Raw genomic sequence first — 18,288 nt, forward strand, 5'->3', positions numbered from 1 at the left:
CACACACACGCGCGCGCGCGCGCGACATTCCGCAAGGGAAACCCCTTGACTGCATCCAAACACATCTTAGCTCGCTCAAAGGAATTGGAAGGGGTGGGTGGGGAGGGATAGAGAGAGCGAGTGAGAGAGAGAGCGAGCGAGGAGTGGTGGTAAAATGGAAATTTTGCGCGAGGTGGTTTGTATGCTGATACATCCGTAAGGGATTTTTATTTTTCCTCTTTTCCACTCTTTCTCCCTACCCCCCCCTCTCTCCATTTAAATTTTCAAATAGACAGCCAGGGCCGTGCGAGGAATTCTATCCCTCTGCTTAATCTCCAATGGGGCGGGTTACTTATCCGTATGCGTGTGTGTGCGGTGTGCGGGTGGGGAGCGGTGGTGCAGCGGTTAGCGCCACGAACCCGGCGACCCGAGTTCGATTCCCGCTCACGGCCACCAAACACCGCTGACGATTGTCTGAACCGGTCGTGAGCCTCCCCTAGGTCGACTCAGCCTCAAACGAGCACCTGGTGCGGCGTGCAGTAAACATCGCCGCTAGGGAGACAAAGGCGGCCGGGCGTGGTGCAGGCCACCCACCCCCTCGTGTGCCATGCCGGCCTTCATAAGTGCTCGCGAAACAGCACTTGCCCCAACATTCTGTCGAGGCTATACGGGGAATCTTTGTCTTTGCCTTGTGTGGGTAACATCGAGATACAAGGGAATGCCATCAAAGTCGAGCAGCAGCAATGGCAGTGGTGACAATAACGCAGTCTTCATTATTCTTTGAACTTTGGCGAGTGCAGGAGTTCATATGCATGGTTCTTTCAGTAAAGTCACGAAGATAGACATTTAAAAAAAGTAAAATAATAAAAATAAAATAAAAAATAGAAAATAAAAGCAAAATAAGTATAACCCGTAAAAACAACGTTTTTCACTATAAATCCTTTATATGCGTGGCGTGCTAGAGTCCTCTCGTCCTCTGGCTTGAGATGGCTGCCACCTATGGGTCAGATGATTGCCTGCCACCATTAAGCAATTGGTAAGTAAATATAATGTTTGTCCTAAAGAGTGTAAAATTTTGGAAAAAAATTTTGCACGAACATTAATTGTCTCGCACAACGAGTCTGTGTGCAAAATGTCAGCTCGATTGGATCACGGGAAGTGGGTTAAAAAACGACCGAAAGATTTGCACGGTCGTAAGCAAGCAAGCACGCAAGTGAACTTAATATAAAGGATTTAAAAACGCCATTATTCTATTCCTATCAGCAAAGTTGGCTGGGAAAAAACTAAAAGAGCCACACTCTCGCACAGACACTGGCACAACGCACACAGGGCAGAGAGAGAGAGAAAGATCCTTAAGGCCAACGCATTAGTTTTAATATCAGAGTTTTATTAATTTATTACAAAACAAGACGAAACAGAAAAGTTTAATTCGTCGTAACATGAACCCCCCCCCCACATCCTCCTCCTTCTTCAAAGAAAGTTTGCTACATTTCGATTTAAATCATTCGTGACTGCAGGGATTCATCTTCTTGGTTCTTTCGGTAAAGTCACGTAGAAGGGAAGTAATACAATAATAAAAATAAAACATAATAAAATTAAATTCTCACGACGTTTCGGCCACAACGCAAGCAGCCGTCCTCAGGTGAAGACCAGGTCTGTCGAGGCGACAGAGTCTACGTGACTTTACCGAAAGAACGAAGAAGACAAGTTTGCGACGTCAACTTTCGGGATTTAAAATAAAACGGCAATCAACTTAACACCCCGATGGAGGGTTAAAGTGCTCCGCCAATACGAGAGGCGGCACGCACACGCGCTAATACATTGTTGCCAAACTGGACAATGTTTTGTTTTGTAACGAGCGATGTGTGGCAGGCCATACAGAGAGACAGGCTGAGAGACATACAGACAGACAGAGAGGCTGACAGACAGAGAGACAGGCTGAGAGACATACGGACAGACAGACAGAGAAACAGAGAGACAGGCTGAGAGACAGACATACAGGCTGAGACAGAGAGACACACAGACAGAGAGACAGACAGAGAGACAGACAGAGAGACAGAGAGACAGACAGAGAGACGGAGAGAGACAGAGAGACACACAGAGAGACAGACAGAGAGACATACAGACAGACAGAGAGACAGGCTGAGAGACAGACATACAGACAGACAGACTGAAATACATACAGAGAGATAGAGAGACAGACAGAGAGACAGACAGACAGAGAGACAGACAGACATATATATAGACAGAGAGACAGACAGAGAAACAGACAGACAGAGACAGACAGACAGACAGAGAGAAAGACAGACAGAGAGACAGAGAGAGAGAGAGAGAGAGGCTGAGAGACATACCGACAGACACATACAGACAGACACAGACATACAGAGAGACAGGCAGATAGAGAGACAGAGAGACAGACAGACAGAAACAGGCAGAGAGACAGACAAACAGACAAACCGGCTGAGAGACAGACAGACATACAGACAGACACACAGACAGACATACAAACATACAGACAGACACACACACAGACAGGCTGGAGGGGGCTGGAGGGGGGGCTTAAGGGGCTAAAGGTCAAACCAAAAAACTAAATCCGAAATCTAAATCCGAGGCCGAGGTGTCAGCCCGCGGCGAAGATGATCCGCTGAAGCTTTCGTTCGTGACCGCAGGAAATCCATACTCCTTGGTTCTTCCGGTAAATTCACGTGGGTACAAAATAAAATGTGATTTTATTTAAATTAGATTTTATTATTTCATTTCTAACTACGCAACTTTACCGTGAGAACCAAAGATGATCCGCTGAAGCTTTCGTTCGTGACCGCAGGAAATCCATACACCCTGGTTCTTCCGGTAAAATCACGCGGGTAGAAATAAAATGTGATTTTATTTAAATTTTATTTTATTTGATTTCATTCCTAACTACGCGACTTTACCGAAAGAACCAAAGATGATTCGCTGAAGCTTTCGTTCGTGACCGCAGGAAATCCATACTCCGTGGTTCTTCCGGTAAAGTCACGTGGCTAGAAATAAAATGTGATTTTATTTAAATTTTATTTTATTTCATTCCTAACTACGCGACTTTACCGAAAGAACCAAAGATGATCCGCTGAAGCTTTCGTTCGTGACCGCAGGAAATCCATACTCCGTGGTTCTTCCGGTAAAGTCACGCGGCTAGAAATAAAATGTGATTTTATTTAAATTTGATTTTATTTGATTTTATTTCTAACCACACGACTTTACCGAAAGAACCAAAGATGATCAGCTGAAGCGTTCGCCCGCTATGTCGCACGCGCGCACGCAAACGTTTTCAATCCCCGCCACAAACAAAATGAGCGGAAAATCAAACTAAATAAATGCTCACTCGGAACGGGAGGGGGGAGGGAGGGGAGTGGGATCTTGCTATGATTCTGCAACGGAGGGATTGATCTATCACCCAGCGTGCGCTCACACAAGTAACGGAAGCTGGGGGGGGGGGGGGCGAGAGATAGAGAGAGATAGAGAGAGAGAGGGTTAACGCGAGATACAAAAAAATAAACCCACGACGGAAAACTATACCGGCCTTCCTGAAGTTTACAAAAACTTTATGTACACAGCGACAAATTAGAACGAGGACAAAATAAAAGCATAAATAATGTTGCACGCTTGCGAGCGGGTGGGCGGGGATGGTTGGGATGGATGGGATGGTTGGGATGGGATGGATGGGATGGTTGGGATGGTTGGGATGGTTGGGATGGGATGGATGGGATGGTTGGGATGGGATGGGATGGTTGGGATGGGATGGATAGGATGGGTTGGATGGGATGGTTGGGATGGATGGGATGGTTGGGATGGTTGGGATGGGATGGATGGGATGGTTGGGATGGATAGGATGGGTTGGATGGGATGGATGGGATGGTTGGGATGGGATGGATGGGATGGGATGGATGGGATGGTTGGGGTGGTTGGGATGGGATGGATGGGATGGTTGGGATGGGATGGATAGGATGGGTTGGATGGGATGGTTGGGATGGTTGGGATGGGATGGTTGGGATGGATGGGATGGATGGGATGGATGGGATGGATGGGATGGGATGTATGGTTGGGATGGTTGGGATGGGATGGATAGGATGGGATGGTTGGGACGGTTGGGACGGTTGGGATTGGATGGTTGGGATGGTTGGGACGGTTGGGATTGGATGGATGGGATGGCGCGGGGGAGGGATGCTGTGGGTTGGGAATCTTTTTTTCCCGGGTCGTAAAGTCATAAAGTGCTTCGTGTGTGAGTCCTTCTCCCTGCCACCCCACAGGGAGTTGTAATGGTCAGGGTGGTGAGATGTTAACTACCTCGCCTGGTGTGCAGGAGGTCGTGGGTTCGATCCCGACCCTGACGATGCCTGCTGTATAGTTGGAGTTTGCGTGTCTCTCTCTCTCATCATCACGGTGGCTAGGAGATGTTAACTACCTCGCCTGGTGTGCAGGAGGTCGTGGGTTCGATCCCGACCCTTGACGATGCCTGCTGCTGTATATTTGGAGTTTGCGTGTCTCTCTCATCTTCATTATCATCACGGTGGCTAGGAGATGTTAACTACCTCGCCTGGTATACAGGAGGTCGTGGGTTCCCTCCCGACCCTGACGCCTGCTGCTGTATATTTGGAGTTTGTGCGTTTCCCTCTCGCTCCGCGTGGCGTCGTGGAGTGGGGTCTAGTCGACCCCACTCCCACCCCCCGCGCCGGTTAATACTACGCCACGTGACCGACCGTGGGTTTAAAAGCCACCACCATCGCCATCTACACCACCGCAACCACCACCATCGCCACCACCATCATCACCACCATCGCCACCACCACCATCACCACCGCAACCACCACCGCAACCACCACCACCATCGCCACCACCATCATCACCACCATCACCACCGCAACCACCACCACTGCCACCACCACCATCGCCACCACCATCATCACCACCATCACCACCGCAACCACCACCACTGCCACCACCACTGCCACCACCACCATCGCCATCGCCATGGCCACTACCATCGCCACCACCATCGCCACCACCATCGCCACCACCACCACCGCCACCACCACCGCTACCACCACCGCTACCACCACCACCATCGCCAACACCACCACCACCACCGCCACCGCCACCACCACCACCACTGCCACCACCACCATCGCCATCGCCACCACCGCCACCACCACCGCCACCGCGAATGACCGCGGCAAGTCGTCAGCACCGAGCGAGTAGACCGCTGGGCGCAAGCCTCAACGGTAACGAACCGGCTCGCAGATTGCTAAACCGAGTAGAAAACACGCGGTGTAACAAATAACACCACCACCACCACCGCCTCCTCCTCCGTCACCCACCTACCCACTTACCCACCCACCCACCCACACTCACCCACCCACCCACCCACCCACACCCACCCACCCACTCACACCCACCCACTCACCCACTCACCCACCCACCCACTCACTCACCCACTCACCCACCGACACCCACCCACTCACTCACTCACTCACCCACTCACTCACCCACCCACTCACCCACCCACCCACTCACTCACCCACCCACCCGCACCCACTCACCCACCCGCACCCACTCACCCACCCGCACCCACCCACCCACCTCACCCACCCACCCACTCACCCACCCACCCACCCACTCACCCACCCACTCACCCACCCACTCACCCACTCACTCACTCACCCACCCACCCACTCACCCACCCGCACCCACACCCACCCGCACCCACCCGCACCCACACCCACCCACCATGCCCTAGCCCATGCTGGCGAGGTGTGGGCTCCCGCTAATTTGCGTTCAATTAACTCGGCCGCCCAAAGAGCCGCCGTGAAGCCGGGAGGGCGAGACGCGGCGGCTCGTGACAAGTCGAGCACCGGTGCACGCGTGGGCGTGCTGTGTGTGGTGTGTAGTGTGTGTGTAGTGTGTGTATGTGCGTGTAGTGTGTGTGATGTGTGCGTGGCTGTGTGTGCGGTGTGTGTGTAGTGTGCGTGTCTGTGTGTGTGCGTGCCTGTGTGCGTGTGATGTGTGCGTGGCTGTGTGTGTGAGTGTGTGTGAGTGTGTGTGGTGTGTGGTGTTTGTAGTGTGTGTGTAGTGTAGTGTCTGATGTGTGCGTGGCTGTGTGTGTGTGCGTGTGCCAGTGTGTTTGTGTGTGTGTGTGGTGTGTGTGTGCGTGCCTGTGTGTGTGTGGTGCGTGTGCCTGTGTTTGTGTGGTGTCTTTGTGGTGTGTGTGCCTGTGTGTGTGTAGTGCGTGTGCGTGCCTGTGTGTGATGTGTGCGTGTGATGTGTGCGTGTGCCCGTGTGTGCGAGTGTGGTGTGTGCGTGTGCCTGTGTGTTTGTGTGTGCGTGCAATGTGTGTTTGTGTGTGGTGCGTGCGTGCAGTGTGTTTGTGTGTGCATAGTGTGTGTGCGCGCCTGTGTGTGTGGTGTGTGATGTGTGCGTGCCTGTGTGTGCCAGTGTTTGTGTGTGGTGCGTGTGCGTGCCTGTGTGTGCGAGTGGCTGTGTGTGTGTGCCAGTGTGTTTGTGTGTGTGCATGGTGTGTGTGCGTGCCTGTGTGTGTATGTTGTGTGCGAGTGTGGTGTGCGTGTGGTGTGCGTGTGTGGTGTGCGTGTGTGCGGTGTGTGTGCGTGCCTGTGTGTGTATGGTGTGTGCGTGAGTGTGGTGTGCGTGTGTGCGGTGTGTGTGCTGTTTGGCAAAACTACCCCCCATCTCCTCGTTAGTGCCGGACGGTGACGCTGTGGTGAGCCGTGCCCTGGTGTCTGTAGCCACCACAGTAGCCAAATGGGGCTCTGGACGGGTGCGAGGGGCTGGTAACCCCTCCACCTCCAAATTAACACTAAACCACGAAAAAAATATCAAACAAAGCTTGTGCCGGAGGCCCCGGGGGGACAGGCGTCTATAACGTCTCCTGGCCAAACCCCATTTGGCAGAGCCAGGAGATTGAAACCTTACCCTCGGGGTTCCTCCAGAAATAGCAAAAAGCCACTGCGAATGGCCACGTGGAATTTTCGAACGCTCACCGCGGAGGAGAGGCTGCCACTACTCTGTCGGGAGCTGGACCGATACCGCCTGGATTTCTGTGGTATTCAGGAGGTCCGGTGGACCGGCTCTGGCTCCTGCCACCATGAGGGGTGGACAGTCCTCTACTCCGGAGCAAGAGACTGCCAAACAACAGGGAGTGGCTCTTCTACTGAACAAAATAATGAAGGGGGCGTGGGAGCGTGGCGGTGAGGTGTGGGAAGCTGTAAGCCCCAACCACAGGCAAGGAGTGGTGGTCGTGGTTACTTATGCCCCCACCGAATATGAACATCAGTGGAAGGATGCAGGCAAGGCCGATGAGTCAGATGCCTTCTATGACCGCCTGTCACAGGTGCTAGCTAAAGTGGCCACTCTGGACAGAGTCATCTTGTTGGGTGACTTCAATGCCCGAGTTGGTCATGATGCTGGCACCTGGTCTGGAATGAGTGGAAGGCATAGGCCAGATCAGCTCAATAACGGTAGGAGGCTGCTAGATTTTTGTGCAGCCCATGGGCTTGTAATTACCAAAAAGCTGTTCCGGCATCGGAGCATCCACACAACATCATGGATGCATGCCGGGTCTAAACAAGAACATCTGATGGACGATATAGTGACAGAACAGCAGGTCCATGTCCTTGACACCAGGACCTACCGTGGAGCTGATATGCCCACTGACCGTCGACTTGTCATCTGTAAGATGCGCCTGCCTTTCTTCCACTCCGGTGGTGGGTGTACACCCAGGACCCCGTTCAAATCCTTAGTGGCATGGTCTCAGCTAGCTTATGAAAGTTGCAAGCGAGAATTTCATCATCGCTTGCAGCTGGGGTTGGCATCGTCCCCCACTCCTCCTGATGTCGAGGGGAAACGGGCGAGATTTAGGACTGTGGCTCATGCAGCTTTAATGGCTGCATTGGTAACACGGTCCAGACCTCCCCAGAGACCCTGGCTGACAGAGGTGGTGTTAAGGCTGGCTGAAAAAAAGCGACACTCTCATCATCTACAGCATCCCACATCAGAGAATGAGGTTTACCGCAGCCTTCGCTTGGAGGTTCGGAGAGCCGTGAGGCGCTGCAAGGATGGGTGGTGGTCGCGGGTTGCTGAGGAGATGGGAGTCTGCCTCAGTGGCCCGCGATCACAAATCACTCTTTAATTCCATCAACAAAGTAACTTGTAGTGCCACACCTATCACCATCATTAGAGGAAAAAACGGTGATCCAATCTCCGACCCCCAGGAACAGGTTTGCAGATTTGCTGAGCATTTCTGTGAGGTCTTGGGGGAGGGGAAATCCCTCAGCCAGAAAAACATCATGGCACAAAGTGGGGATGACCCTGCCGAGGCTGCGATGCCTCAAATATTGGAAGAAGTCACCCCCTGTGAGTGGCTGGCTGAGGTGCCATCGGTTGAGGAAGTACTGAAGGCGATCCAGAGTCTGAGACCAGGAAAGGCACCGGGCAGAGATGATCTCCCAAGCAAAATGCTGAGGGAGGGTGGCGTTTGTGCACAGATTGCCCTACATGACATCATAACAACAGTCTGGACCACTGGACGGGTTCTGCAGGATTGGAAGGATGCCCTGGTGGTCCCCCTCTTTAAGAAGGGGGGCCGCACAGACTGTAACAACTACAGGGGCATCTCACTCCTCAGTGTGCCAGGAAAGGTCCTGGCAAGGATTATTCAACATCGCCTTGCCAGGCATGCTGAGGAGAGGCTTGCGGAGCCCCAATGCGGTTTCAGGAAAGGGCGGTCCTGCACAGATGCCATATTTTCTGTCCGTCTGCTACAGCAGAGGTGTAGGGACTTACAACAAGACCTACATCTCTGCTTTATTGACCTGGCCAAGGCCTATGATACCATCAGTCGGCCTGGGCTCTGGGTTCTTCATGCTTTTGGAGTCCCTGACCCGCTGCTCACGATCATTAAGGACCTTCATGATGGTGAGCGGGCCCGGGTAAAACTATGTGGCTGGGAGTCGGAGCCATTCCCTGTTCACTTTGGGGTGTGACAGGGATGTCCTCTGGCTCCCACATTAATTCACATCTATTTCGACCACGTAGTTTGTGAAGCCTTCAATAGCTGTACCGGGGGAATTTCCATTTGGTACAGATACAATGGGAGGCTGATCGATAAACGGGCGCGGCACGGGCTAGAGAAGAGATGGAGTGATGTGGTACAGGAGGACGTGGAGCTGAGTGGACTTGCCGTTGACTGGTACCAGCGGATGAGGCTTGTGAAGGACGCTGCTACTGGGCAGTTGGAGGCAGTTGCCCTCCAAAAACAACGGAGGGTGGAGGAGTGACGCTCACAACAACGAGCGGAGCGCCGGGTGGCTAAAGCACAGCAAGTTGGCACAGTAGGGGGCACAGGTGGTGCATCAGCCAGTCATCTCGGTCATCTCAGTCATCTCAGTCAGTCGACCCGTGTCACCTGCTGGGTCTGCCCCGTGACCTCCTGCCAGCGGGCGTTCGACACTTCACGTGGCCTCAACGTGCACATGGCCTGGCACAAGCGCCGTGGTGACGTCACCGCCACTTAGTGGCGAATGGCGGTTGTTGTTGTTGTGGTGGTGTGCGTGGTGTGTGATGTGTGTGGAGGATCTCCTGGAGAGGTGATAATGGCCTGTCTGTCACAACAGTCGTGGCAAATGTGAGCTCATCTCCCACCTACAGCACCTCCTGCCCCTTGCCCACGCACATACATATACACTCACCCACCCCACCCACACACACACCCACACATCCCCACCCACACACACACACCCACACACTCCCAACCACAAACCCACCCCACCCACCCAACCACACACACCCACCCACACATCCCCACCCAACCACACACACCCACACATACACCCCACCCACACACACCCAACCACAAACCCACCCCACCCACCCAACCACCCACACACACCCACCCACACACACACCCACACACCCACACACCCACCCACCCACACACTCACCCACACACATCCACCCACCCATCCTCACCCAACCACCCATCCACACACCCACACCCACCCCACCCCACCCACACACACCCCCATCCACACACAACCACCTACACACACAACCACCCACACATCCCCACCCACACCCCACCCACCCACACACACATCCTCACCCAACCAAACCCACCCACACCATCACGCCACCACCACCCCCATCATCCGGCCACTTTTCTTAAAACGCCGCAAGCATTTTAGGTAATTTTTTTTTCTGCTGCCGTAAATTTCCACGTGATGATGATGATGCTGCCGCTGCTGCTGCTGCTGCTGCTTAGTTGAGCTATCGCCTGTGCAAACCGTGTCGCTTCGAGAGAAAAAACAAGTATAACCCGTAAAAACAAAGTTTTTCACTATAAATCCTTTATATGCGTGGCGGCTAGAGTCCTCTCGTCCTCTGGCTTGAGATGGCTGGCACCTATGGGTCAGATGCTTGTCTGCCACCATTAAGCAATTGGTAATTAAATATATTTTAGTCCTAAAAAGTGTAAAATTTTTAACAAAAAATTTCAGGAACATTAATTGTCACGCACAACGAGTCTGTGTGCAAAATGTCAGCTCGATTGGATCACGGGAAGTGGGTTAAAAAACGACTGAAAGATTTGCACGGTCCTAAGCAAGCAAGCAAGCGAACTTAAAAAAAACTACTTCAAATATGGTCAGTGGACTTCACCCGCTAAAACGAAAACTAAAAATTCGCGTAGCTTTTATTGCACCATTAATTTCCGAGCCATTTGTTTACCTTGACGATAATTTGCCCTCCTATCGTTTTGTTTTCGAGTTGTTTGTTGTCGTTGTTAACGCTCAGACCAGCCCCGACTGGACATCCGCGGGCAAAGAGCTTCGTAGCTCTCCAGCTTTCGGCTCGGCCATCGGACAAAGACGCTCGCTGCATTGCACGGCTCCCTCCTCTTTCATCGAATGCGCTTCTGCGGCCGTCTGGAACGCTCTTCCCTGCCGATATGACAAATCACTGGGAAACGAAGCACGTTGAAAGGCATCGTATAGGTTGACAAAATCACTTCTTTTGAACTGATTTGTGCGTTTAGTTTGTTAACCCTCCCCTGCGATTCGCACGGATGGCTACGTGCCATCCGTGCTAACAGACAACCTATTCACCCATCAAACCTACCCACCCACCCACCTACCCACCCACCCACCTACTCACCCATCGAACCTTCCCACCCACCCACCAACTTACCCAACCACCCACCCAACGACCTACCTATCAACCTACCTATTAACAACACCACCTACCCACCCACCAACCCAACGACCTACCTATCAACCTACCTACCAACCTACCTATTAACCAACCCACCTACCCAACCACCCCGTTCACTCACTTACGCGCAATCAGTCAACAGCAGCAACACGGTGAATCTCAAGCGCCCGTTCATGTTACGACGATGGTGGTGGCGATGGCGGTGGCTTAGGTAGTGGTGGCGATGGCGGTGGTGGCAATGGTGCTGGTGGCGTTGGCAGCACGAAACGTGCAGGGGGAGAGCGGGGGGGGGGGGGGGTGAAAGCGACAAACACCCCCCCCCCCCCCCCCCGTCTGGGTGAAGGTCTGGCCAGCGATGATCCACGCACGAGTTTCACGGCCGGCAGTCCCAGCGGGCTCGAGATCCGCGTCGCGCGGCGCCGCTAATCCACTCACTCGGGGACACCGTGTCGGTAAGCAGAGGGAGGGAGGGAGGGAGGGAGGGAGGGAGGAGGGAGGAGGAGGGAGGAGGAGGTGGAGGAGAAGGGAGGAGGTAAAACATCGCATTATCAATTTGAGTGTCTAAACAGGGACGTGATTTATGAAACTGGGAGACCGGCCAAAAGTCGGTCCGAACCTGCTGCTTGCTGCTGCTGCTGCTGCCGCTGCTGCTGCCGCTGCTGCCGCCGCCGCTGCTGCCGCCGCCGCCGCTGCCGCCGCCGCCGCCGCCGCCGCCGCCGCCGCCGCCGCCGCCGCCGCCGCCGCCGCCGCCGCCGCCGCCGCCGCCGCCGCCGCCGCCGCCGCCGCCGCCGCCGCCGCCGCCGCCGCTGCCGCCGCTGCCGCCGCTGCTGCCGCTGCCGCCGCTGCCGCCGCCGCCGCCGCCGCCGCCGCCTGCCGCCGCTGCCGCCGCTGCCGCCGCTGCCGCCGCTGCCGCTGCCGCTGCCGCTGCCGCCGCCGCCGCTGCCGCCGCCGCCGCTGCCGCTGCTGCTGCTGCTGCCGCTGCTGCCGCTGCTGCTGCCGCCGCCGCCGCCGCCGCCGCTGCCGCTGCTGCTGCTGCCGCTGCCGCTGCTGCTGCCGCTGCGCATGGGAATTGCGTGGGGCATGCAGCGCGGTGGTGGTGGTGGAAGCAGATCTCATTGCTATTCCGTCATATTTCACGGATATCTTTCGAGAGCAAGCCGCTGTCTGCGCTGTAGACCCGGGCCTACAAGCTCGTTTATCACGACGGCAGCAACAATTCTCTCTCTCTCTCTGCACATGGCTTCCTCTCCATTACCACCTCCCAACAACTTCGATTCCCTCGGTGGCTGTACCCCCCCGTCCACACGACACCGCAATCGGGGTAATTGCGGACGCGGTTTTGGCGTGCCGTGTCGCAAAGTTGCGGGCGGAGGAGTTTCGTTCGTGAGGATTTTGACAAAACCACCGGCTCCGGTCGCAGGGAGATGATGACGGGCAAAAGGCGGGCGGTCGTTAGAGCAGAGGATGAGATTTGGATTGAAAGCTTTCGTGACTGCAGGGATTCATATTCTTGGTTCTTTTGGTAAAGTCACATAGAAGGGAAGTAATAAAATAATAAAAATAAAACATAATAAAATTTCGATTTAAAGTTTTCGTGACTGTAGGGATTCATCTTCTTGGTTCTTTCGGTAAAGTCACGTAGAAAGAATTTAATAAAATAATAAAAATAAAACATAATAAAATAATAAAAATAAAACATGATAAAATTATAAAAAAAACATAATAAAATTTCGATTTAAAGCTTTCGTCACTGCAGGGATTCATCTTCTTGGTTCTTTCGGTAAAGTCACGTAAAAAGAATTTAATAAAATAATAAAAATAAAACATACTAAAATAATTCTCACGACGTGAGAATTATTCTGTCTCCTTGACAGACCTGTTCTTCACCTGAAGACGGCTGCTTGCGTTGTGGCCGAAACGTCGTGAGAATTATTTTATTATGTTTAATTTCTATTATTCTATTAAATTCTTTCTACGCGACTTTACCGAAAGAACCAAGAAGACACAGGATGAGCGTTGGACTTTGACGGCTGGTGATGATTGGTGATGATGAAGGACCGAAGGATCCCAGAGTTTTATCTTTCACGAAGCTCATTAAACTATTTCGTGTTTTCCATTTCCTTGAAGTGGAGCGCTGAGTTCGTAACGATTTCGAAACCGTTCAAACTCATTAAAACTTACCAAGTGAAACTAAACTTTTTTTGTTTCTGTTTCGCTTGGCGAGGCCTACACCGAGCTATGTGCATCTTAAATTTCGATTTAAAGCTTTCGTGACTGCAGGGATTCATCTTCTTGGTTCTTTCGGTAAAGTCACGTAGAAGGGAAGTAATAAAATAATAAAAATAAAACATAATAACATTTCGATTTAAAGCTTTCGTGACTGCAGGGATTCATCTTCTTGGTTCTTTCGGTAAAGTCACGTAGAAGGGAAATAATAAAATAATAAAAATAAAACATAATAACATTTCGATTTAAAGCTTTCGTGACTGCAGGGATTCACATTCTTGGTTCTTTCGGTAAAGTCACGTAGAAGGAAAAAATAAAATAATAAAACATAATAAAATTTCGATTTAAAGTTTTCGTGACTGCAGGGATTCATCTTCTTGGTTCTTACGGTAAAGTCAAGTAGAAGGGAAATAATAAAATAATAAAAATAAAACATGATACAATTTCGATTTAATGGTTTCGTGACTGCAGGGATTCACATCACATTCTTGGTTCTTTCGGTAAAGTTACATAGAAGGGAAATAATAAAATAATAAAAATATAAAACAATAAAATTCTCACGACCTTTTCGATTGCAACACAAGCAATCATCATCAGGTGTGAAAACCACAGCAAGAATATTTGAGAAAAAAAAAACGCCACTTGTTTCAAATTTTCTTGCTGTGGTTTTCACACCTGATGATGATTGCTTGTGTTGCAGTCGAAACGTCGTGAGAATTTAATTGTTTTAGATTTTTATTATTTTATTATTTCCCTTCTACGTGATGACTTTAGCGAAAGAACCAAGAATGCGTAGATCTTGTTTCAGAAGCCACCTGGCCATCACGAACGATAGCTCACACGAAGTGGCCCACCATCCTCACCATCACCACCACCATCATCATCACCACCATCATCATCATCACCATCATCATCATCACCATCATCATCACCACCATCATCATCACCACCATCATCATCATAATCACCATCATCATCACCACCATCATCATCATCACCATCATCATCACCATCATCATCACCATCATCATCATCACCATCACCACCATCATCATCACCATCATCATCACCATCATCATCACCATCACCATCATCCTCACCATCATCATCATCACCATCATCATCATCACCATCATCCTCACCATCATCATCATCACCCTCACCACCATCATCACCATCATCCTCACCATCATCATCACCATCATCATCACCATCATCACCATCATCATCACCATCATCATCACCATCATCATCATCACCATCACCACCATCATCACCATCATCATCATCACCATCACCATCATCATCACCATCATCATCACCACCATCATCATCATCACCACCATCATCATCACCATCATCCTCACAAAGTTGGAAAATGTAATACTGGTAGGAACCTCTGGTTACACCAGCCCATAGTGGATTATTGTGTCCGTCCGTCGTGCAGGGAGGGGCTGGGTGGGGAGGGAGGGGAGGGTAGGGAGGGGCTGGGTGGGGAGGGGAGGGTGGGGAGGGGCTGGGTGGGGAGGGTAGGGAGGGGCTGGGTGGAGAGGGGAGGGTGGGGAGGGGCTGGGTGGGGAGGGTGGGGCTGGGTGGGGAGGGGCTGGTCACCCCGTGGTGCCCTTATAAAACTCAACGTTTCACCTACTCACGCCGGCTTGTGCCCGCCCTCACAGTCGGGCATATGTGCGGAATACACCACGCCGCCGTTGACCCTGCAGGCCATTGACCGAGCAACCCGACGTCGTTCCTACCAGCTCCCTCCCCCTGTCACGTGTTTAAAGGTCGGCCAAATTCCCCGATCGCGTGACGTCGTTTCTGAACGCCGAGGGGAAAAAAGCGGAGCGGCCCCCAGGGACAACAAAAATAATTCCACGCGACAACGGAGAGAAAGAGACGCAGACTCCGACCACGCAAACTAAAATATAGATTTTTTTTTATTTTAACCGGGAAAAAGCCCCGCTTGGGCTACGTAGATATTGTTTCAGAAGCGATATAGTCCTTATCATCATCATCATCGTCGTCGTCATCGTCGTCGCGTTGGAAATTTGGTAGGGGACTAATACTCGAAACGCGTGACCGTACATTCTAAATGTGGATGGGGAAAAAAGCGGAGGAACCGGGAGAAAGATCCACGCGACCACGGGAGAGAGAGAGAGAGAGACACGCAAACTCCAAATACACAGCAGCAGGCGTCAGGGGTTGGATCGAAGCCACGATCTCCTGCAATATCAGGCGCTAGGGAAGTTAACATCTGTGTGTCTCTGTGTGTCTCTCTCTGTGTGTGTCTATGTTGTGTGTCTCTCTCTGTGTGTCTCTGTGTTGTCTCTCTCTGCTTGTGTGTCTGTCTGTGTGTCTATGTTGTGTGTCTCTCTCTGTGTGTGTGTGAGTCTGTGTGTCTCTGTGTTGTCTCTCTCTGTGTGTCTGTCTGTGTGTCTATGTTGTGTGTCTCTCTCTGTGTGTCTGTGTGTGAGTCTGTGTGTCTGTCTGTGTGTCTATGTTGTGTGTCTATGTTGTGTGTCTGTCTCTGTGTGTCTGTGTGTGAGTCTGTGTGTATCTGTGTTGTCTCTCTCTGCTTGTGTGTCTGTCTGTGTGTCTATGTTGTGTGTCTCTCTCTGTGTGTGTGTGAGTCTGTGTGTCTCTGTGTTGTCTCTCTCTGTGTGTCTGTCTGTGTGTCTATGTTGTGTGTCTCTCTCTGTGTGTCTGTGTGTGAGTCTGTGTGTCTGTCTGTGTGTCTATGTTGTGTGTCTATGTTGTGTGTCTGTCTCTGTGTGTCTGTGTGTGAGTCTGTGTGTATCTGTGTTGTCTCTCTCTGCTTGTGTGTCTGTCTGTGTGTCTATGTGTGTGTCTCTCTCTCTGTTTGTGTCTCTGTGTGAGTCTCTCTCTGCTTGTGTGTATGTCTGTGTGTCTCTGTGTTGGCTCTCTCTGTGTGTCTCTCTCTGTGTGTCTATGTTGTGTGTCTCTCTCTGTGTGTCTCTCTCTGTGTGTCTCTGTGTTGTCTCTCTGCGTGTGTGTCTGTCTGCGTGTCTCCGTGTCTGTGTTGTGTCTCTCTCTCAAATTCAGTTCTACCTGATGACCGGTCACTTGTGTTGCAATCGAAACGTCGCATTCTATTATTTAATTTATTTTCTTCCCGTGACTTTACCGAAAGAACGAAAGAGCCATTCCTGCAGTCACGAAAGCTTCAAATCAGGAAGGCAATTGCTGTTTTTTTCACGGCTACGTAGTTCTCGTTCGGAAGCTACCACTGGCTATCACAAAAACGACAGTTCAACTGAGTGGGCTCTCGTCATCATAATCATCATCACCACCAGGAAATGCACATCAGCCAAATACTCGAAACGCGTGATGTTGATGCGGAAACACGTGGAGGGGAAAATAAACGGAGCCCCCCCCCCACCCCCGGAGAAAAATAGGGTCGGAGATCAGATCACCCCCTACCCATTCACCCACTCACTAACGCACCCACTCACTGACGCACCCACTCACTGACGCACCCACTCACTGACGCACCCACTCACTGACGCACCCACTCACTGACGCACCCACTCACTGACGCACCCACTCACTGACGCACCCACTCACTGACGCACCCACTCACTGACGCACCCACTCACTGACGCACCCACTCACTGACGCACCCACTCACTGACGCACCCACTCACTGACGCACCCACTCACTGACGCACCCACTCACTGACGCACCCACTCACTGACGCACCCACTCACTGACGCACCCACTCACTGACGCACCCACTCACTGACGCACCCACTCACTGACGCACCCACTCACTGACGCACCCACTCACTGACGCACCCACTCACTGACGCACCCACTCACTGACGCACCCACTCACTAACGCACCCACTCACTAACGCACCCACTCACTAACGCACCAACTCACTAACGCACCCACTCACTAACGCACCCACTCACTAACGCACCCACTCACTAACGCACCCACTCACTAACGCACCCACTCACTAACGCACCCACTCACTAACGCACCCACTCACTAACGCACCCACTCACTAACGCACCCACTCACTAACGCACCCACTCACTAATGCACCCACTCACTAGTGCACCCAACTCACCCACCCGGACACACTCGGTCAAGCCTTCGTACGGCGTTTTAAGTCGACACACTCACACACTCACTTAGCCAGTCACCCACTCACTCAATCATCCACGCCTGTGAGTGGTGTTACACCGATACACTCACCCGCTCACTCATCCACCCAAAGCTTTTGCGTGGTGTCAAATCAACATGCTCACCCCTACTCATCATCCCACTCACTCGCCCAATCCACTGACTCTCTCACTCAATCATCCACGCATTTGGATGGAAGTTACACTGATAAGACTCACACACCCACAGCTTTTGCGTGGTGTCAAATCAACACGCTCACCTACTCATTATCCCACTCACCCACCCCACCTACACACTCGCTCACCCACACACCCACCCACTCGCTTACCCACCCACTCACTTACTCACCCACCCACTCACCCACCCACCGACTCACTTACCCACCCACTCACTCACCCACCCACTCACCCACCCAACGACTCACTTACCCACCCACTCACTCACCCACCCACTCACTCACCCACCCACTCACCCACCCAACGACTCACTTACCCACCCACCCACTCCACCTACACACTCACTCACCCAGTCACTCACTCACTCACTCATCCACACCTTTGGATGGAGTAACACCGATACACTCACCCACCCACCCACCCACTCACTAACCCACCCACCCACCCACTCACTTACCCACCCACCCACTTACCCACCCACCCACTCACCCACCGAC

The sequence above is a fragment of the Lethenteron reissneri genome, chromosome 62, assembly GCF_015708825.2.
Source record: "Lethenteron reissneri isolate LAM-NWPU_2019-01 chromosome 62, ASM1570882v1, whole genome shotgun sequence".
NCBI classification, from domain to species: domain Eukaryota; kingdom Metazoa; phylum Chordata; class Hyperoartia; order Petromyzontiformes; family Petromyzontidae; genus Lethenteron; species Lethenteron reissneri.